Source organism: Mercenaria mercenaria, chromosome 5 (genome assembly GCF_021730395.1).
Source record: "Mercenaria mercenaria strain notata chromosome 5, MADL_Memer_1, whole genome shotgun sequence".
NCBI lineage: Eukaryota > Metazoa > Mollusca > Bivalvia > Venerida > Veneridae > Mercenaria > Mercenaria mercenaria.
The window spans coordinates 86,212,048-86,236,392 of record NC_069365.1 but is presented as its reverse complement, the minus strand read 5'-3'; the positions used below and the strand labels follow the sequence as shown (position 1 = coordinate 86,236,392).

The 24,345-nt window shown below is 36.4% G+C and overlaps 1 pseudogene; it reads left to right on the top strand.

The window, feature by feature from the left end:
• Positions 1-1,239: 1,239 nt before the first annotated feature.
• Positions 1,240-24,345, top strand: part of LOC123557834 (tubulin beta chain-like) — a 32,239-nt pseudogene continuing 9,133 nt past the window's right edge.

Here is a 24,345-nt window from a genome sequence, read left to right as displayed (position 1 = left end):
TTTTTTTTTTTTTTTTTGTGGGAGTGGGGGACGATACACTAAATAGATTCTGTGCTACGACGAAATAAATGAGAACTGTATTAGGAATATGTAGATGCTGGAACAACTGATACGTATTAGACCTTCCTGGTAGATGTAGGGCCTAAATGTAGATAAAAACCTATAGTCTCTCCTATTAGTCAGTGGTCGCCTTCCAGGACTGAGGCTCTATACTTAAGCATTTGCGGCGATAGCCTCAACTGTAAGAGCGGACGCAGTGGTCCAGTAACACATTGTTTGACGAAACCTGGGGTCGTGAGTACGAGCCCTGCTTCTTCAACTGAAAATTACCAGAGTCCTGTGCCACGTTGATTTACACCTGGTACACTAAAGAACCAGGGAAGCTTCTTGAATCGGGGCGTCTTATGTATCTTGCACTATCCTCCCATTAAGATTACTTAGAGTCTTCCCGGCCCCTGTGGATTACCGATGGCGACTAAAATAGATTTAAATACGAACAAACAAAAGAAACCTCTTCTGAGGGGTTCGTAGTTTAAATAGATTTTATTTATTCACTCCGAACCTGAAAATTGCAGAAGAAATATATAGTAGAAAGTTTATGTTTATGTCACTGTTGTCTTCTATTTCTAATAGATCTATGGAACCGTGGATCACATGACATCAACAACCGTTCATCGTAGTAATTGCCGAATTCTTTTAATAGCTAAAACGAGAAAAATGGTAACAACTGCAGCAGAATGGACATCTTTACCATTTTTAACGTTTAAAAATATGCTTTCTTACTCAGTCTAAATTGTTTGTGTATTTGTAAAATGATAGGATTGTTTTGCTGGAAGCTTCTTTGCGGACCGTATAAACTGCTGCAAGGCCGCAGTTTAGTGCTGTCAATTATTATACTTTTATATAATTGATTAAAACAACTATTTCGCATAAAATCATATTTAATTGTTGATAGTGTTTTTATAATTACATCACAGTAGACGTACATATTAGAATACAATACTAAAACACGCAAAATGCTCGTCACTTTTTGTGTTGGATAACTTACTGTCTGGCAGTTATCAAGGGGGAGTAATTGACGTTCGCGGAAATTTTTAATGTTTGCTGGAAAAATTAATGTTCGCTGTTAACGTTCGCTCGCTTAATGTTTGCCAGCTTGTTTTCAGTAATAGTGACGATGTTTTTGCGCAGTTAAATTCATGGTTCCCGGTTTTTATGAGAGTCGTGTATCTGTAGTACAGTGATGGAATCGAAACCAGCTGTTTACATCAAGTGTGTCTTTAAATTAGGGCAAGAAAACTAGTGCTAGTAGGACGTGTTATACAAAAAAAAAACGACAAAATGAGAGAAATTGTACATCTTCAAGTTGGACAGTGTGGAAATCAAATCGGTGCTAAGGTTAGTGGGTTTATTTGTTATCTACACGTGGTGAAATTAAAACGTATCTACACATGGTGTTGCGTTTTAACAGGCTGGTAACATTGCCCGATCGGGCTTATGACACAAAAAGTAATATTTCTTGAAAAATAATGAAGATATGTCTTTCAAACTTGGTCCATTTGTTAAGCATAACAAATGATACAAATTAGAATAAAAATAACTTGGTTGCCTTCAGTTTTGGTAGAATTATTTCCCCTTTTCATATTTTTATGACGCATAATCTTTGAAGTCCAAAAAAACAATGTTCTAATGCTAAGTTTAAAACAAAAAAGGGTTTAATGGCTTTCTAATGCTCTAAATTATTGCGCTAGTACATGAATGTAAGCATTTTACTCTGCTTTCACTTACAACATTATAGAGAAATGTTAGTCCTAAAAAAATTGCTCATACATCTGCACTAGAAACAAAGTATTTACCCTAAATATATAGAATAAAGGTATTGGCGCACAAGTTTGGAGCACTAGAAAGCCATTGAACCCTTTTCTGTTTAAAACATTGCATTAAAACATAATATTTTTGGACTTCAAAAATTATGCATCAGAAAAATCTGAAAAAGGGAAGTAATTCTAACTGAACTGAAGGCAACAAAGTTATTTCTATCTTGATAAGCATTATATATACTGGTTGGGAACCTTTTTCCGGACACATTTTCATATTTCGGCTCCATTATTCCCTTAAAAAAAATTCTACATAAATGAAGTCCACACTACACAAACTTCAGCTCTTTCCACATCTGATGTTGTAATCAGCATCGCGTTGTGACGTAAAATATGGTTTCTATGGGGCCTCAAATGGGGTCACTAAAATAAGTTATTTTTCCCGTCAGGTAAACCAGTATCCGGACAAATATTTTGACGGTGTTTTGTTGTTAATTTGATATCAAAATAAGTAATTAAACTATTTCTACACATTTATTAATCATTCATCTCTTCAAAATTGCACATGAAACATAACCCGACGTTCAATACCAGCTACGAAAGCAAACCGAGGTTGACTATAAAAAACTCGAATTTCGTCTTATACGAATTCTTGATCATTCCAATAGATACAGAATAAAATTAGTGCAAAAATCAACAACCCTGCATCGTATGTAACTTTTAGCGTGAAATTAAAAGTAGAACATGTTATCAGCGGACAATCATTATGTAGTTTGATTATTTCTTCCCCACTTGATACCTCGGCATGTGTGAACAACTGCGCATGCGCAATGCTATCTACATGCCCCGTTAAGTCAGAAAGTTGTTTTATGAATGCAGGTGAATTATCATAAAAAAACCAAACATTTTACAGCCTTATAAAATAGTGATTTTTTGTAGACATGAAGAACAAATATCTAAATGATCTAGATGAAACAATTACATGAATAACAACGAAATAAAGCGAATATTACATGTGTCCGGAAACTGGTCCTGTCCGGAAAATGGTTCCCAACCAGTAATGCTTAATAAATGGACCAAGTTTGAAAGAAATATCTTCATTATTTGTCAAGAAATATTACTTTTGTGTCATAAGCCCGATCGGGCAATGTTACCAGCCTGTTTAATAGGCATTTCAGTGACTTTTTAAGATAAAGACTTTTCATTTCAAAAATGATGCAGAAGTGTTCTTTAACATTATATCTTTTATAATGATACAGTATTTTACCATATAAATTGTTTTACAAAAAACTACAGCACTTTCAACTTTTGCCTCCCATATAGGAGAGATCGCCGTGACGTCACGCGTTAACATCTGTTTATCTGGTGGTTGGCAAAACAAATGATTTTAACACCGTTTGCGTATTGAATCAGAATTTTTAATTTTTAATAACTTTTTTGCTTATTTATGGATTTTCAAAATTCAAAAAGATTTGAAATACTAACAATCTTCATATTTTTGTATCCAAATATCTTTTTTTCAATGAATAACCGTTTTAAATGACATATAATTTTAAAAGCGGCGTAGTGATTTGCACAACCTTTAGAAAAACAGTGTAAGTTAAGCGTTCATAATAAATCCATTTTATTTTGAAATAACAATTAAAAGTAATCAATAAATTGCTTGTTTTATAACCTTTCCATTGATCAAAAAAATTATTTATGTAATTTGTGTTTTAAGAAAGTTTAGACCGTTAGAAAAATATCACTGTTTACAAAAAACATGGACGGTCGGCTTCTGCCCACCCGATCACTGTCTTATCAGTTCTAAAAATAGAATTTGTATACAAACACTATTTTTCACAAAAAATGGTGTAACTAATTAATTTCAGCGACAAATATTTTAATTCTTGTATTTTCCCTTTAATTATGTGTTTAGGTATTTAGCATGATATGGTTTATCATTCCAAGAGTTAGCATTTTCTCAGAAATTTTCATATACACTCATTCTCACGAGAATTGGGAAAACGGCCATACCTAAAAACAACAAAATGGAATTGTTCCAAATATATTTATTTTATATGGAACTAACTGATCGAACATTGAATAAAACATTGTGAAAAACTTTCGAACAACATTTAGAAAACAAAAAAATTATGACACATTGAAAATACAGCATGAGATTGCCTATTTTGCGTCCAGTAATGTACGCTACATGTACACGTATTGACAAGAATACCTTATACTGTAATTGAAGCATATAATTGTAGGCTATAAACGACTGTAATAACGAAAGGTATATCAACGCCTGTTGTGGAACAAGATATCTTACAATAAACATGTTATATAATATTCATTTAGAAATATCCAAAGAAGGTGAAATATAATGTGCTTGATAAAAATATTGTGTACATTTGAAAGTTACCTTGTTTCAATGTATATAATTTAGATGAATGTGACATAATTTTTAAAATAACCTCTTAAACAGATAGTATTTTGGTTTATAATTGAATATAATAACATTTGAATACTTGAAAGTTCGTATCCTATACTGTATTGATACGTTTTGATATTAGATCTAATTGTATCGACATTACATGGATTATGTAACAGACACTATACCGGTTATTCCATTCAATAATTACTATATATCCATTCAAACACATAAATTTGGTTATTATGATATCATCAATTTGTTTAACATATGTTTTGCAACATTATTGGTAAACATTTTACGCATGAATTCTCTTGGATAATGTAAATATACACACTATTACACTAATTAACACATATTTTATGTTTTCTACTCCATTATAAACTTTAAAAAGAAACATTTTTGCCAACAACATCGAACAAACAAATCAACAATAATAAAAAATTTCAATCATAAAGCTATCAATATGAATACAAGCTTAACATTTATAAAAAGTTTGGGGTATCGGACATTACTCAATTCTATAAATGAATAGATAAACTTCTGTTTGTAAATACATAATGTCTAAACATGTTTCGTTGCATTCATATATGATGATAGTTAGTTGTCTCTGCATAATTGTATTTGATAAGTAGTATATACAGTATAATTTGTTAATTATGTTCTGATGTATCGAACATTACAAAACCATCTATGTTGTTTTGATGGTCATATAATCAATTAACCTGACCTTTATAAGATCTAACTTCTATTTGCATAAAAACTGTTCACATTTCTCCTCATCAGTATCTACTAGTTTGTACATTCGCTTTGTTTTTCCAGTTCCTATAGGTGTTTGAATAACAAAACAAAATATCCCTCATTGCAATCCATATCTTGTCAGCTTGCCTCGGCCACTGATATAATTCCTTTTTCTTCACCATAAAGGATATTTCAACCTCGTCATCTTCGTCATCGATATCCACCACCTTCCCAACAAACCCCCCCGGTCTCATACACTGCTGCAACGTAATCATCAATGGTAATATGTGTATGTGTTGCAATATGTGTGTCCAAATGTTTTTTCGGTTCAGTTTGGTTTCCAACTTCTGTATTCCGTTTACGTGTTCGTTCTTGTCTCCACGTGTTGCAGCGTTCACCTGACAAGCAAAGCTGACAGTAACAGCTTGTTTCTTTCACTAAGACGCTAGATTGTCCATTTCCAACAACTGCATGGAGTTTCTTTGTTCCTTTGACCGTCGAAGATCTTCAATATGTGTGACATGTCACGGACCTTTTCTGTTATGGCTTGATCTCCAACAAATATAAATGATACATTTTCAAACGTAGATGCCTCACTTGCCCACGTAAAGAAATCTTTTGCGTCTTGAATCATGCTCGTCCTGTTTTAATGGCTGTATCGCCATTCTTTTAACCGTGCCGCCCAACCCGTCGCACGGGCCCTTCCCGTGGCCCGCCTCGAAATAATTCCACACAGCTGCGCAGTTGTATATGTTCTCATGATTGGCCACTGTGTCAAATATCAGTTTATTCCTGTATTGAGACGTAGGACTATCAGTCCAATAATGACACACCTTCACGTTAGGAACGAACTTCTTTACTTCTGGAACAATTTTGTCCATGAATGTAACAACAGTCTGTGCATTATGTGAAAGAGTATCTGACACAATTACGATGCTTTTGTGTTTTAGTTCGTTGTCTTCTTTGAAGTACAACACTACAGGGTGTAGTGTCACACCAGTTTGGTTGAAATATGCTGATTGAATTTCCTCCGAACATCTACAGGCATAGTTTTCGGCGAAATCCATCTGAATTATCGCGTGGTCTACAGGTAAGTTTTGCTTAAGTGTCCTTATTTGGCATACTGGGTTTTGACTCTGTCAACATGCTCACCAAAATCATTCTTCTGTTTATCAATGTGATCAGCGAATTCATCCCTTTTCATATCAGTGTTGGTTATCCTCATTACATGTTTCTTTTTCCCTCTATCCTCAATTTCAACTCTCTTCCATTGAGGTACAGCAATTGCCCTCTGATATTTTGTCTAGTACTTCCTGTCTATCGTGGTTCTCTTTTAAAAATACCTCTGGGTTGACTGATGTTGAGACCCCCTTCTCGTCGCAGTGTTTTGGCCGTTAGTGCCATATTCTGGTGTTTAGTGCACAAACAACTACTTCTTGAAATGAATGCGGAAAGTTGTATGTGTTTAGGTCTGATTCTACAAAATGTTGCAAACGATATGTTGCTCCTTGGATTTTCAGCTAGAAATTTTTCATACAGATTTTGAAGATAATCTGTAAGAACCCTTGCTTGTTTGACTTCTCCAGCATGTTTTATTGTGTCCTTTTTTCCCAGGTTGCATTCGACTGTTATCATCGCGCTCGAGAATTGGGGTTATTTCTTGTTCCAACTTTCTTGTTTTCTTCAGGCTTTCTTTGTTTACTCGTACACCATTAGCTGAGTACTTGGGTTACAGTGTTTTTGTTCAGTCCAATTTTTTTGCCAAGTGCGAAACGACATTTATATTTCTTGCTATTTACCCCGCAATAAGTCGTGAATGTTCTTTATTGTTGACTTATTGCAAACCTTTGCCTTCTCTTTCAGCTCAGCAGCTACTACATGACCAAATATGATTTCTTTTCTGACTTTATTCTTCTGAATATTAGAAAGTCCAGCTCGATTCATCAGCTTTTCCGTACTGGTTCTTGGGGTTTGGGGTGAACCATGAAGTCTTTTGACGATTCTTTGTCGTTTCCGCTGTTCAGTTTTTAACTTTCTCATTAGGTTTAGGTTAGCCATTTTCAGTTCTTTCAGTTGTTGGTTGGCGCGTTTTAAACTCCTTTGTGACTCGATTCCTTGGTCCGACTGCTCTATTTGAAAACCGCATCGCAACAACAAACCTCTCGCTATTTTCCGCAGACCCACCTGCACTTTCATACCCACTTGTGCTTAATGATTCACGTTGATCAGCCCTATCTCTTTCTTGTGCTATCACCTTTTTCCTCTCGCGACATCGTTTTACGGCCTCACGTACTTTATGCCGTCTTACAGCTCGTTCAGATGAGCTTAATACACCAGAAGGGACATAGTTCTTTCGACGCCTCTCTCGTTCCTTTCTTAGATATGCCTCATTATCCTGTTCTTTAAGCCTTTTTCTGTAATCTTTACATATTTCTGATCGTGACTTTACCATATTCACCTGAAATATAAACGAAAAAAGTTACCATTTCAATGAAATGTTCGATACATAATAATGTAATGTTCGAGACCAAGTTTTACAATAAAGGCGCCTGATCATATGCTTTTAAAACTATTAAATGCAAGTTTAAGGTTTTGTTTTCTAGTAAAATTGTAATTAATTGCTTAAGAAATATCCCTTTTGGATTATGTCATTAAACAAATGCTAGAACAACATACCAAACATAACACATGTTTTACGACGCATTATTTTATATACAACATTCATGTGCATCAAAAATATTTTCCCTGAATAGATAAACCTTTTTAAAGGGGAGGGATGCTGTTTATTCAAGTATATAACACAAAAGAAACAAGTACTTAAAGTATTTCAAAATAATATATAAATGTGTAATGTTCGATACCAAAGATCGCGTAAAATTACACGCCATACAAAGCATGTATTTATTCACATATTTTCATCATTTTATTTGCATCGCTTACCCGATTTATATGGTTACAACATTACAAATTTGCAAAAGACATAAACGATTATTAATATATAAAAGAAAGCAGAAGAATTTACTTACCAAATCGTTTTTTATTTCCGTAGAACAAACTTCACAAAAAATGGCTGCCGGGGTATTTTTCTAGCAGTAAACAAATTCTTGGAACAGAATTGTGACGTCACTATTAATGACGTAGTTAACAGGTGTTTTTAATGTCTTTTAATTGCAATTTAATGAGTATAGTATTGAACATTACAATCGCGTACATTACACACCATTGTTATTGGCTTGACAAATCAGCCTTATTGCGTTTTTAACTTACCAAAAGCTACCGCCGTACAGCCATTTGATGTAACTCAGTGATGAAATAAATGCAACGTCCAAGATTTACCTTTACATAGAAAATGGATCGCGGACATTACATTATGTTCAGTAATATAGCTTATTGAGTTAACAGGCCTCAGTGTAAACTATAATTGTGATTTAAAATTGTCGTAAATTTCAATATACTTTAATTTGATATGTCATATCAATTGACCACCTTTAGTGACGAAATTCGCATGTCTGTTGTGTAAATATAATGGACTGTGCATTACATAAGATTACTGATCGCGGACATTACAATGCAACAAGAAATTTGGCGACATCATGTTGGGCATATTTTTTATTTATTTCGTCAATTTCTTTCAAGAAATCATATAAGACTCTGTTTGTAACATATCAAAATATGCAACAAAGATAAATATATCATTAAAATGTCCAATTGTACATCAGTACATCTACCCAAAGAAGAACAATGTAAATGGCGACAGTCTCGAACATTACATTTTGCACAGTAATGTAGCAAATTCTAATGCATTAATCGATTTTGGGACAATTTTTTACATCCAGTGGGTCGATTGCACCCTGTATTTGATATCTGTTTTTCAAAATCAATATTATAACATTCACATGTTGGACTTAGTGTATGGCGACATCAAATTCCCAATTCCCGTGAGAATGAGTGATAGATGAAAAAGGAATTATTGGAAGTGGCCATATTTTTCTAATTATGCCCCCCGAAGGGAGGCATATAGTTTTTGAACCGTCTGTCGGTCTGTCTGCAATTTTCGTGTCCGGTCCATATCTTTGTCATCGATGGATGGATTTTCAAATAACTTGGCATGAATGTGTACCACATTAAGACGACGTGTCGCGCGCAAGACACAGGTCCGAAGGTCAAGGTCACACTTAGACATTAAAGGATAGTGCTTTGATGGGCGTGTCCAGTCCATATCTTTGTCATCGATGGATGGATTTTCAAATAACTTGGCATGAATGTGTACCACAGTAAGACGACGTTTCGCGTGCAAGACCCAGGTCCGTAGCTCAAAGGTCAAGGTCACACTTAGACTTTAAAGGATAGTGCATTGATGGGCGTGTCCGGTCCATATCTTTGTCATCCATGGATGGATTTTCAAATAACTTTGCATGAATGTGTACCACAGTAAGATGACGTGTCGCGCGCAAGACCCAGGTCCGTAGCTCAAAGGTCAAGGTCACACTTAGACGTTAAAGGATAGTGCATTGATGGGCGTGACCAGTCCATATCTTTGTCATCCATGGATGGATTTTCAATATTTTTCATATGGATCTTCATCAAAACTGGTCAGAATTTTTATCTTGATGATATCTAGGTCAAGTTCAAAACTGGGTCACATGAGCTTAAAAACTAGGTCACTATGTCAAATAATAGAAAAAACGATGTCGTATTCAGTTCAAAACTGGGTCATGTGGGGACAGGTGAGCGATTCAGGACCATCATGGTCCTCTTGTTATCTTGTTAAAAATAACTCTCTCTGATTTGTCAAAAAAGTAGGTTGCACACTATATTCAATGTGTGAGTATTCAGGGCACTCGTTTGGCCATTTTTGGGGCCGAATATGGATACTATTCCCTTCTAAAATAATATGTTTTTTTCCCCTTTCTCAGAAGAAAATTCCCCTGATGATAGGTTGTTTGACACAAAAAGATATGAACTTTATCTCAGTGTTTGAAATTCACGGTAGTCCGACAGCCCGTGGCTACCAAATTTCAGCTCGGGCTACCGATTTTCCACAGGTTCAAGCCCGACTGGGCTACCGAATTTTCCTCATTTGTTTAAAAAAACATGCTAATTAAACGAGTACTGCATCGTGATTTTCCAGACTGAGAAACGCTTATGGAATTATTGGTTTTTGCACTCTTACGTGTTGACAATCAAACACAGTGTCAAAGACGTAACCGCAGCGCTAATTGGCTGAATACAAACACCTCTAGCGTAACGGATAATTTGATTAGCTTTCACACTTCTGGCGAAAATCTCACAAGTACCTGCAGTAGGCGGAGCTTAAATTATGCTATCAGCGTGTGTGTAAATGTGTATTCAGCACTCGGTATTACATCTTACAAATTGTCAACAGTCCGAGTTGCAGTAATTGGCGAGTGCGGATCCTAAAAAATCGGGCATAACAGTTTAGATTTCGTTTTGGCAAGGAGTGTCATGTCCGATGCTTTTGGACTCTGACAATGCTGATCTGGACTGGAGTATTTCAAGTTAAAATGTTTCAAAAACATGGCAAACATGTACTGTAATCTCTGTATGTCTTTTTTATTACTTCAAACATGCATAGAGATGTCTGTAAAACAAAATGTTATATGGTGCAAAAATTATGTATTTTAAGGTGTTAAAGTTCGGGCTAGTGAAATTGGTGTCGGGCTTGGCCATTTTTTAATCTGGTAGCCCGAACGGGCTATTGGATTCAAATCTGAATTTCGTACACTGTTATCTTTTAATATTATATAGTGCCTCTAAGGAAGATTACTGTTGCAATATAGTCACATCAGTTAGGAATGATTGAAAACAGTATTAATAAGTGTGAAAAGTAGTTACATATACATGGCTTAAACTTCCCCTTTTCGTCTTAAAATGGCGAAAAATTCCCCTTCCTGAGGGTATGGGTACCTGTCCCCAAAAGTTGTCTAATGCCCTGGTATTGTCCGTAAGTATTGACCTGGCACTCATTAATCTTGGCCAATATTTTTTTCGGGTGTTTTCGTTAATTTACGCAAAATTTGTATCCTGGAAGTATCTACATTACGAAAGTAACATGAAAAGTACTTCGATGACACGGTGGCGTAGAGGTAAGTTGTCTGACTTCAACGCACGTTACTACGGGTTCGAAATCACTAAGAAATTTATATGTTGTTTTTTTTTTTCAATTATTAATAAATGTATTGTTATGTCATCTTTAAAATTATTTTATGTATCATATTTCATGAATTTTAATTGTTTTCCCTTGTACTGTTTATTTTCTGGAACACTGGTGACAGGTAATTTGTCTTTTTATCTAAGATACCTTTAAAATAATCTTATTTCATATTTTTACAACGAGTCAATATGATTACTGTTAATAAATAAACCATAAATATTCAGATACATTTGATCAAATAAGTAGAAAGTCTGCATATAAAATTTGGGGAAAAAAGATATGGTCAGACGTAGCACTCGAACCCACAACCCTGATATTGGTAGCTAAACGCTTTGTCTGCATAGCTACCTGTACTTGCGACAGTATATCAATTAAGAATAATATATGAAATATTTAGTATTAACGCTATTTAGGTTCGGAAACCGAAGATTAATTTACGAAAATATACGGAATATTCATGAGTGCCAGGTCAATACTTACAGACAATAATAGTATATTTGTTGCTGTCAACAAAAGATGTCATATTCTACGTAATATATATTCAGACTCAGAAATATTGCAGTGTCATTGCTTAAAGTCCATATGGCATATAAATCAGGGGTAAGGCCTCCTTGTCAGAGCGGTTAATGTCGGTGACTTGGCCGCCCTCACCGATGTCGGTTTGAAACCTCGCATGGGGTGTTGAGTTCTCCGTGTGAGGAAACTGTCCAGCTGGCTTGTCGGTGGTCCTACCCAGGTGCCCCCTTCCTCGCTTGCCTGAATCAATGCTCAGTGGGACAAGGCTACCAGCGGTGGAAAAAATCGACAAAAACAAAAGCCATCCTTACGATGTGTAATATCTCTGCTGGTACAGGCATATTGCCATATCAGTATCATGGTTTAATTTAGTTCTCCAGTCATCAAGTGTAGAGAAGGGAAGGTCTTAATCTTTTATCAACACGCTGGCAACACTTTAGAACCACGCTTCAATAATTAATTTCGTTTCAGTTCTGGGAGGTGATCTCGGACGAGCACGGTATTGACCCTATAGGTACATACCAAGGAGATTCTGACCTCAAACGTATAGTACTGTGAAGCGACAGGTAATGTGATGTTCTTTCATGTCCCTTGTAACCATGTATTAATAATATTTTTATTATTCATTATTTTATTAGTTCTGGGAAGTAATCTCAGACGAGCATGGAATTGACCCCACCGGTACCTACCACGGGGACTCTGACCTTCAACTTGAAAGAATCAACGTGTACTATAACGAGGCTAGCGGTTAGTTAGTTATCCCCCGCCAAAGGCGGAAGGATATAATTTTGACGTTGTCCGTCCGGAGCCATATCTAGGACGTGGTTTGGAATATTTAAATAAAACTCCATATACATGTTCACCACTGTAGGAAAATGGGGGCCGTCAAGTTTCAGTCAGATTGCCAAAGTAACACCAGAGTTATGACCCTTAGATGTTTCTAGTGTTAACTATATAGGGTACTATAAATGTGGCAATTTCTGCTTCATAACTTGGGACATATTTAACCTAGAACTATAAAACAGTTCAACTTAAATTGAATATAGATCACCATAATGTGGTAGTGCACACACAATATCGTCAGGATCTCTTTAGTAACCAGAGTTATTGCCCTTTATTTGTTTAAAAAATCCACATATTTGTAAATAACAAAATAACCATTTGGTAGAATTTCAGTAAAATTCTTTCATTTTTTCCATGAACATTTATTATCAACATGTGAAGTTGTGTACCCACACCTGGTCTCCCACACCGCCCACCCAACAGTTGTTTTTTTTTAGCTCACCAGTCACAAAGTGACAAGGTGAGCTTTTGTGATCATCCGGCGTCCGTCCGTGCGTCTGTGCGTAAACTTTTCCTTGTGACATCTCTAGAGGTCACATTTTTTGTTTGATCTTTATGAAAGTTGGTCAGAATGTTCATCTTGATGATATCTAGGTCAAGTTCGAAACTGGGTCACGTGCCATCAAAAACTAGGTCAGTAGGTCTAAAAATAGAAAAACCTTGTGACCTCTCTAGAGGCCATATATTTCAAAAGATCTTCATGAAAATTGGTCAGAATGTTCACCTTGATGATATCTAGGTCAAGTTTGAAACTGGGTCACGTGGGGTCAAAAACTAGGTCAGTAGGTCTAAAAATAGAAAAACCTTGTGACCTCTCTAGAGGCGATATTTTTCATGCGATCTTCATGAAAATTGTTTAGAATGTTCACCTTGATGATATCTAGGTCAAGTTCGAAACTGGGTCACGTGGGGTCAAAAACTAGGTCATTAGGTCTAAAAATAGAAAAACCTTGTGACCTCTCTAGAGGCCATATTTCTCAATGGATCTTAATGAAAATTGGTCAGAATGTTCAGCTTGATGATATCTAGGTCAGGTTCGAAACTGGGTCATGTGCCATCAAAAACTAAGTCAGTAGGTCTAAAAATAGAAAAACGTTGTGACCTCTCTAGAGGCCATATATTTCACAAGATCTTCATGAAAATTGGTCAGAACGTTCACCTTGATGATATTTAGGTCAAGTTCGAAACTGGGTCACGTGCCATCAAAAACTAGGTCAGTAGGTCAAATAATAGAAAACCCTTGTGATCTCTCTAAAGGCCATATTTTTCATGGGATCTGTACGAAAGTTGGCCTGAATGTTCATCTTGATGATATCTAGCTCAGGTTTGAAACTGGGTCACGTGCGGTCAAAAACTAGGTCAGTATGTCTAAAAATAGAAAAACCTTGTGACCTCTCTAGAGGCCATATATTTCATGAGATCTTCATGAAAATTGGTCAGAATGTTTTCCTTGATGATATCTAGATCAGGTTCGAAACTGGGTCACGTGGGGTAAAAAACTAGGTCAGTAGATCTAAAAATAGAAAAACCTTGTGACCTCTCTAGAGGCCATATTTTTCATGAGATCTTCATGAATATTGGTCAGAATGTTCACCTTGATGATATCTAGGTCAGGTTCGAAACTGGGTCATGTGCGGTCAAAAAACTAGGTCAGTAGGTCGAAAAATAGAAAAACCTTGTGACCTCTCTAGAGGCCATATTTTTCATGAGATCTTCATGAAAATTGGTGAGAATGTTCACCTTGATGATATCTAGGTCAAGTTTAAAAGTTGGTCACGTGCCTTTAAAAACTAGGTCAATAGGTCAAATAATAGAAAAACCTTGTGACCTCTCTAGAGGCCATATTTTTCAATGGATCTTCATGAAAATTGGTTAGAATTTTTTATCTTGATGATATCTAGGTCACATATGCTCAAAAACTAGGTCACTATGTCAAATAATAGAAATAACGACGTCATACTCAGTTCAAAACTGGGTCATGTAGGGATAGGTGAGCGATTCAGGACCATCATGGTCCTCTTGTTATAATTTTCCAAACCTTCCATGAATATTTATCAACACTTGAAGTTGTAAACCCCCCCCCCCCCCCCCCCACACACACACACACACACACACGCACACTAAACTGAAGAAGAAAAAAAAACACTGCTCAGTAATTCGTCAGAACAGCTATGAGAGATCTCTGTTATCTTAACTTATAGTTCCGTACGGAAAAATCAATTGAGCCCCAGTATTAAACTGTTGTACTACAATGTACTTCAGACATTTAACGGCGCAGACAGACGTTATAATAACAGATGTTACAATACATTATCTCAGTCTGTTTTGTTTGGAAAAAGCAAATGAATTCTTTAGATCATGGAAAGTATTTGCTCTATACGACAGATTCTTCACGATATGGCAGCTGCTTTGCAAGTTATTTACAAACTGCTGTCTAATATTTATCATTCACTCTGTTAGACAAAATTTTCTTGCGAATGCTGTGTATCTGCTGTGAAGCAAATATTTCTTCCGCGACAAAATACACCCTTTTCAATTAGATATAATATTGGCTATATAGCTATTTATAAATAAATATTATCCTATTTATAAATAAGATAATAAATTGATGTTATCCTCCTAAGACAATCAAGAATTTAGAGTAACCCGATCATACCTTGCTCAAAAACCCTGTCCTCGACGTTTTTAGCTCGAGTATTCGAAGAATAAGTAGAGCTATCCTACTCACCACGGCGTCGCCATCGGTGTCACACCTTGGTTAAGTTTTTCGTACCAGTCCATATTTTGACAAAATCTACTGAGATAAAGCTTTGAAACTTTCAGCACGTGTGTACCATCACCTTGTCCAGTTATAGGCAAGTGTACATAACTCCATCAAGGATTTTAGCTGACTTATGGCCCCTTTTAACTTGCAAATCTTGGTTACGTTTTTCGTACCAATTGATATGGCTTTGAAACTTTTATCACTTGTTTATTATAACAATCTCTATATGTAGGCAAGAGAACATAACTCTATCAACTATTTTGGCTGAATTATGGCCCATTTTGGACTTGGAAATTGGTACAATTTTCGTACAAGTCCACGTTTTGTCAAAATTATTTTACATGTGGCTTTGAAACTTTGAACACTTGTTTACCATCCTAATTTCCATCTGTAGGCATGAGTACATAACTCTGTCAACTATTTTGACAGAATTATGGCCCTTTTTAGCTCCACTATTCGGAGAATAGGGGGGCTATACTACTCACGTCGGCTTTGGCATGACACTTCTTGGTTAAAGTGTTTCGGCAACCTTTGTTTTTCTGTCATATCTTTGTTACTATTGCTTATATCTTACTGTAACTTCACATAAACATTGTCCAGTATACAAACAATATATGTGTATGGGCTGAGCCCATTATACCCAAGGACAAGGTCACCAAGGTGTTATACTTAGGTTATTTTTAAGGTTAAAGTTTTTCGGCAACCTTTGTTTTTCCGTCATATCTTTGTTACTATTGCTTATATCTTACTGTAACTTCACATAAACATTGTCCAGTATACAAACAAAGTAGATACAGGGGCTGAGCCCATTATACCCTAGGTCAAGGTCACCAAAGTGTTATACTTCGGTTATTTTTAAGGTTAAAGTTTTTCAGCAAACTTGTTTTTCTGTCATATCTTTGTTACTATTGCTTATATCTTATTGTAACTTCACATAAACATTGTCCAGTATACAAACAAAGTATATATAGGGGCTGAGCCATTATACCCAAGGTCAAGGTCACCAAGGTGTTATACTTGGGTTATTTTTATGGTTAAAGTTTTTCGGCAACCTTTGTTTTTCTGTCATATCTTTGTTACTATTTCTTATATCTTACTGTAACTTTACGTTAACATTTTCCAGTATACAAACAAAGTATGTATAGGGACTGGGCCCATTATACCCAAGGTCAAGGTCACCAAGGTGTTACACTTAGGTTAATTTTTAGCTCACCTGTCACAAAGTGACAAGGTGAGCTTTTGTGATCGCGCAGCGTCCGTTGTCCGTGCGTAAACTTTTGCTTGTGACCACTCTAGAGGTCACATTTTTCATGGGATCTTTATGAAAGTTGGTCAGAATGTTCACCTTGATGATATCTAGGTCAAGTTCGAAACTGGGTCACGTGCGGTCAAAAACTAGGTCAGTAGGTCTAAAAATAGAAAAACCTTGTGACCTCTCTAGAGGCCATATTTTTCAATGGAACTTAAAATTAGTGAGAATGTTCACCTTGATGATTTCTAGGTCAAGTTCGAAACTGGGTCAACTGCGGTCAAAAACTAGGTCAGTAGGTCAAATAATAGAAAATCCTTGTGACCTCTGTAGAGGCCGTAGTTTTCATGGGATCTGCATGAAAATTGATCAGAATGTTCATCTTGATGATGTCTAGGTCAAGTTTGAAACTGGGTCACTCACATGGGTCAAAAACTAGGTCACTAGGTCTAAACATAGAAAAACCTTTTGACTCTCTAGAGGCCATATTTTTCAATGGATCTTCATGAAAATTGGTGAGAATGTTCACCTTGATGATATCTAGGTCAAGTTTGAAACTGGGTCAACTGCGGTCAAAAACTAGGACACTAGGTCTAAACATAGAAAAACCTTTTTGACTCTCTAGAGGCCATATTTTTCAATGGATCTTCGTGAAAATTGGTGAGAATGTTCACCTTGATGATATCTAGGTCAAGTTTGAAACTGGGTCAACTGCGGTCAAAAACTAGGTCACTAGGTCTAAACATAGAAAAACCTTTTGACTCTCTAGAGGCCATATTTTTCAATGGATCTTCATGAAAATTGGTGAGAATGTTCACCTTGATGATATCTAGGTCAAGTTTGAAACTGGGTCAACTGCGGTCAAAAACTAGGTCACTAGGTCTAAACATAGAAAAACCTTTTTGACTCTCTAGAGGCCATATTTTTCAATGGATCTTCGTGAAAATTGGTGAGAATGTTCACCTTGATGATATCTAGGTCAAGTTTGAAACTGGGTCAACTGCGGTCAAAAACTAGGTCAGTAGGTCTAAAAATAGAAAAACCTTGTGACCTCTCGTGGGGCCGTATTTTTAGCTCACCTGAGCAATGCTCAGGTGAGTTTTTCTGATCGCTCAATGTCCGGCGTCCGTCGTCTGTCGTCTGTCGTCCGTCGTCTGTCAACATTTAGCTTGTGTATGCGATAGAGGCTGTATTTTTCAATTAATCTTCATGAATATTAGTCAGAATGATAACCTTGATGAAATCTAGGCCGAGTTCGAAAATGGGTCATCTCGGGTCAAAAACTAGGTCACTAGGTCAAATCAAAGAAAAACCTTGTGAATGCAATAGAGACTGTATTTTTCATTTCTTCTTCATGAATATTGGTCAGAATGATAACTTTGATGAAATCTAGGCCGAGTTCGAAAATGGGTCATCTCGGGTCAAAAACTAGGTCACTAGGTCAAATCAAAGAAAAACCTTGTGTATGCGATAGAGGTGGTATTTTTCAATTAATCTTCATGAATATTGGTCAGAATGATAACCTTGATAAAATCTAAGCCGAGTTCGAAAATGGGTCATCTCGGGTCAAAAACTAGGTCACTAGGTCAAATCAAAGAAAAACCTTGTGTATGCAATAGAGGCTGTATTTTTCAATTCTTCTTCATGAATATTGGTCAGAATGATAACTTTGATGAAATCTAGGCCGAGTTCGAAAATGGGTCATCTCGGGTCAAAAACTAGGTCACTAGGTCAAATCAAAGAGAAACCTTGTGTATGCGATAGAGGCTGTATTTTTCATTTAATCTTCATGAATTTTGGTCAGAATGATTGCCTTGATGAAATCTAGGCCGAGTTCGAAAATGGGTCATCTCGGGTCAAAAACTAGGTCACTAGGTCAAATCAAAGAAAAACCTTGTGTATGCGATAGAGGCAGTATTTTTCAATTGATCTTCATGAATTTTGGTCAGAATGATAACCTTGATGAAATCTAGGCCGAGTTCGAAAATGGGTCATCTGGGGTCAAAAACTAGGTCACTAGGTCATATCACGTAAAAACCTTGTGTATGCGATAGAGGCTGTATTTTTCAATTGATCTTCATGAATTTTGGTCAGAATGATTGCCTTGATGAAATTTAGACCAAGTTCGAAAATGGGTCATCTGGGGTCAAAAACTAGGTCACTAGGTCAAATCAAAGAAAAACCTTGTGTATGCAATAGAGGCTGTATTTTTCAACTGATCTTCATGAAATTTAGCCAGAATGATTACCTTGATAAAATCTAGGCTGATTTCGAAAATGGGTCATCTGGGGTCAAAAACTAGGTCAAATCGAAGAAAAACATTGTGTATGCAATAGAGGATGTATTTTTCAATTGATCTTCATGAATTTGGTCAGAGTGATTGCCTTGATGAAAACTAGGTCGGTTTTGAATATGGGTTATCTGAGGTCAAAAACTAGGTCACTAGGTCAAATTAAAGAAAAATCTTGTGTATACGATAGAGACTGTTTTTTTCAGTTGATATTTATGAAATTTGGTCAGGTTGATTGCCTTAATGAAATCTAGGTCGAATTTGAATATGGATCATCTGAGGTCAAAAACTAGGTCACTTGGTCAAATCAAAGAAAAAACTTCTGTATGTGATAGAGGCTGTATTTTTCATTGATCTTCATGAATTTTGGTCAGAATGATTGCCTTGATAAAATCTAGGTCGAGTTTGAACATGGGTCATCTAGGGTCAAAAACTAGGTCATATCTAAGAAAATGCTTGTTTTATCGCAAGAGACCAATTTTTTGGTCCAATCTTAATGAAAATTGGTCAGAATATTTGTTTCCATGAAATCACTAGGTCAAACATGTTTTACACTGTTATGGAGTGTTTCTTAGGTGAGCGACCTAGGGCCATCTTGGCCCTCTTGTTCATGAGATCTTCATGAAAATTGGTGAGAATGTTCACCTTGATGATATCTAGGTCAAGTACAAAACTGGGTCACATGCCTTTAAAAACTAGGTCATTATGTAAAATAATAGCAAAACCTTGTGACCTCTCTAGAGGCCATATTTTTCAATGGATCTTCATAAAAATTGGTCAGAATTTTTATCTTGATGATATTTAGGTCAAGTTCAGAACTAGTAATAGAAACAATAGAAAAAACGACGTCATACTCAGTTCATGTGGGGACAGGTGAGCGATTCAGGACCATCATGGTCTTGTAAGGTTAAAGTTTTTCGGCAACCTTTGTTTTTCTGTCATATCTTTGTTATTATTGCTTATATCATACTGTAAGTTCACATAAACATTGTCCAGCATACAAACAAATTATGTATAGGGGCTGGGGCCATTATACTCAAGGTCAAGGTCAATGAGTTATACTTAGGTTATTTTCATGTTAAAATTTTTCAAAAGCTTTGTTTATAGACATGTCTTTGGTACTTCAAAAGATAATGACTTGAAATTAAAAGTATTTGTTTATAATCATCTGTATGTGTGGCTACATACCCCATAACTCTAATTGTGTTTTTGACAGAATTATGCCCCTTTTGTACTTAAACTTTGTTTGCAATCTTCGCTTTCTGGATACTACTTTTAATGCAATGTAAGATAAAGACTTGAAACTTAAAATGTGTCTTTATCATCATTATCAGCATGTGTGGTAATAATCCCCATAACTCTATTTTGTATTTTTGAATGAATTATGCCCCTTTCATACTTAAATTTTTTACAAACTTCGTTTTCTGGACGTAACTTTGGTACTATACAAGATAATGACTTGAAACTCAAAACATATCTTTATCATCTTCATCTGCATGTGTTGTAACAATCCTAATAACTCAAATTTGTGTATTTGATGGAAATATGCCCCTTGGCGTATATTCCTTTTAAAGTAGAGGTCTCTTATTCAGACATATATTCATTTTACTGTCAAATCCCCGAATAGTGGAGCGTGCTGTCTTACAGACAGCTCTTGTTGAACTTAGAAATTGGTTCAGTTTTCTTACAAGTCCACGTTTTGTCAAAACTATTCCACCTTTGGCTTTAAAACTTGGTACACTTGCTTATCATCATGATTTCCATATGTAGGCAAGAGTACATAACTCTGTCAACCATTTTGGCTGCATTATGGCCCTTTTTGGACTTGGAAATTGGCTCAGTTTTCGTACAAGTCAGCGTTTTGTCAAAACTATTTGACATGTGTCTTTGAAACTTTGAACACTTGTTTATCGTCATGGTCTCCATCTGTAGGCAAGAGTGCATAACTCTGTCAACTATTTTGGCTGAATTATGGCCCATTTTGGACTTGGAAATCAGTTAAATTGTTCATACCAGTCCATATTTTGCCTAACCTGTTTGTCATATGGCTTTGAAACTTTGACCACTTGTTTACCATCATAGTCTACATATGTAGGCAAGACTACATACCTAGGACAAGGACTTTAGCTCAGTTATGGCCCTTTTTGACAAAGAAATTAGTTAAATTCGGCATACTATTCCATATTTTGTTTAAACTGTTTGATATATGGCTTTGAAACTTTGAACACTTGCTTACCATCATGGTCACACACATCCGCAAATACAGGTACATTGTTTGTCTCATCTATTTTTCTTCATTTGTCTGAAAATCTCTGGTAATATTTTGACCCCATACTTCCATCAATTCTTCGAAAAGTCGAGCGCGCTGTCAACAGACAGCTCTTGTTCCATGTTCTGTAGTAAAATTTTCAAAAGTTGCCATAAAAGGAGTTTTAAAGGGGAATAAATGCAAAAGGCCTCTAGGTTTTCAAAAGTAGAACATTAACATTTCATGTAACATTCATATTTACGATGTCGTATCAAAAAATAGATCTAAATACTCAGCTACCACAATTTTAACACAGACACATTTGTAATTGCCATATCGTGAGTATTAACCATCTAATGTTTTGAATTCTAATGCATTTTTAGCTCACATGTCACAAAGTGACAAGGTGAGCTTTTGTGATCCTGCATCGTCCATCATCGTCCGTGCGTGTGTGCGTCTGTCCGTAAACTTTTGCTTGTGACCACTCTAGAGGTCACATTTTTCATGGGATCTTTATGAAAGTTGGTCAGAATGTTCATCTTGATGATATCTAGGTCAAGTTCGAAACTGGGTCACATACGGTCCAAAACTAAGTCAGTAGGTCTAAAAATAGAAAAACCTTGTGACCTCTCTAGAGGCCATACTTTTCAATGGATCTTCATGAAAGTTAGTCAGAATGTTCATCTTGATGATATCTAGGTCAAGTTTGAAACTGGGTCACGTGCCCTTAAAAACTAGGTCAGTAGGTCAGATAATAACAAAACCTTGTGATCTCTCAAGAGGCCATATTTTTCATGGGATCTGTATGAAAGTTGGTCTGAATGTTCATCTTGATGATATCTAGATCAAGTTTGAAACTGGGTCAACTGCGGTCAAAAACTAGGTCAGAAGATCTAAAAATAGAAAAACCTTGTGACCTCTCTAGAGGCCATACTTTTCAATGGATCAAGATGAAAATTGGTCAGAATGTTCACCTTGATGATATCTAGGTCAAGTTCGAAACTGGGTCATGTGCCTTCAAAAACTAGGTCAGTAGGTCAGATAATAACAAAACCTTGTGACCTCTCTAGAGGCCATATTTTTCATGGGATCTGTATGAAATTTGGTCAGAATGTTCATCTTGATGATATCTAGATCAAGTTTGAAACTGGGTCAACTGCGGTCAAAAACTAGGTCAGTAGGTCTAAAAATAGAAAAACCTTGTGACCTCTCTAGAGGCCATACTTTTGAATGGATCAAGATGAAAATTGGTCTGAATGTTCATCTTGATGATATCTAGGTTGAGTTTGAAACTGGGTCAACTGTGGTCAAAAACTAGGTCAGTAGGTCTAAAAATAGAAAACCTTTTGACATCTCTAGAGGCCACATTTTTCAATGGATCTACATGAAAATTGGTCTGAATGTTCACCTGGATAATATCTAGGTAAATTTCGAAACTGGGTCATGTGCGGTCAAAAACTGGGTCAGTAGGTATAAAAAATAGAACAAGAGGACCATGATGGTCCTGAATCGCTCACCTCTTCCCACATGACCCAGTTTTGAGTACGACGTCGTTTTTAGCTCACCTGTCACAAAGTGACAAGGTGAGCTTTTGTGATCGCGCAGCGTCCGTCGTCCATGCGTGCGTCCGTCTGTGCGTAACTTTTTCCTTGTGACATCTCTAGAGGTCACAGTTTTCATGGGATCTTTATGAAAATGGGTCAGAATGTTCATCTTGGTAAATTCTAGGTCAAGTTTGAAACTAGGTCACATGCGGCCAAAAACTAGGTCAGTAGGTCTAAAAATGGAAAAACCTTGTGACCAATCTAGAGGCCATAATTTTCAATGGATCTTCATAAAAGTTGGTCAGAATGTTCACCTTGATGATATCTAGGTCAAGTTCGAATCTGGGTCCCGTGTGGCCAATAACTAGGTCAGTAGGTTCAAAAAATAGAAAAACCTTGTGACCACTCTGGCCATAATTTTCAATGGATCGTCATGAAAGTTGGTCGGAATGTTCACCTTGATGATATCTAGGTCAAGTTCGAACCTGGGTCACGTGCGGCCAAAAACTAGGTCAGTAGGTCTTAAAACGTTGTGACCACTCGAGGCCATAATTTTCAGTGGATCTTCATGAAAGTTGGTCAGAATGTTCACCTTGATGATATCTAGGTCAAGTTCGAATCTGGGTCATGTGCGGCTTATAACTAGGTCAGTAGGTCTAAAAATAGAAAAACCTTGTGACCACTCCAGAGGCCATAATTTTCAATGGATCTTCATGAAAGTTGGTCAGAATGTTCACCTTGATGATATCTAGGTCAGGTTCGAATCTGGGTCATGTGCGGCCAATAACTAGGTCAGTAGGTCTAAAAATAGAAAAACCTTGTGACCACTCTAGAGGCCATAATTTTCAATGGATCTTCATGAAAGTTGGTCAGAATGTTCACCTTGATGATATCTAGGTTAATTTCGAAACTGGGTCACGTGCCGTTAAAAACTAGGTCAGTAGGTCTAAAAATAGAAAAACCTTGTGACCTCTCTAGAGGCCATATTTTTCAATGGATCTTCATGAAAATTTGTCAGAATGTTCACCTTGATGACATCTATGTCAAGTTCGAAACTGGGTCAACTGCGATCAAAAACTAGGTCAGTAGTTCAAAAAATAGAAAAACCTTGTGACCTCATTAATTGATAGATTTGTTTCAAACTTATAGATAAGTATTCCTCATCATCACCCACATCAAATTGCGCAAGGGCCATAACTCTTGCATCAATATTTCATGAATTATAAAGATTTCAATACTGATAAAATTGGTTAAAATAAGCAACTAAACTCAGGTGAGCGATACAGGGCCATCATGGCCCTCTTCTTTCTATTATTTAACATAGTGACCTAGTTTTTGAGCTCATGTGACCCAGTTTTGAACTTGACCTAGATATTATCACAATTAAAATTCTGACCAATTTTCATGAAGGTTCATTGAAAAATATGGTCTCTAGAGAGGTCACAAGGTTTTTATGCCCCCGAAGGGAGGCATATAGTTTTTGAACCGTCTGTCGGTCTGTCCGCAATTTTCGTGTCCGGTCCATATCTTTGTCATCGATGGATGGATTTTCAAATAACTTGGCATGAATGTGTACCACAGTAAGACGACGTGCAGTGCGCAAGACCCAGGTTCGTAGCTCAAAGGTCAAGGTCACACTTAGACGTTAAAGGAAAGTGCATTGATGGGCGTGTCCGGTCCATATCTTTGTCATCGATGGATGGATTTTCAAATAACTTCACATGAATGTGTACCACAGTAAGACG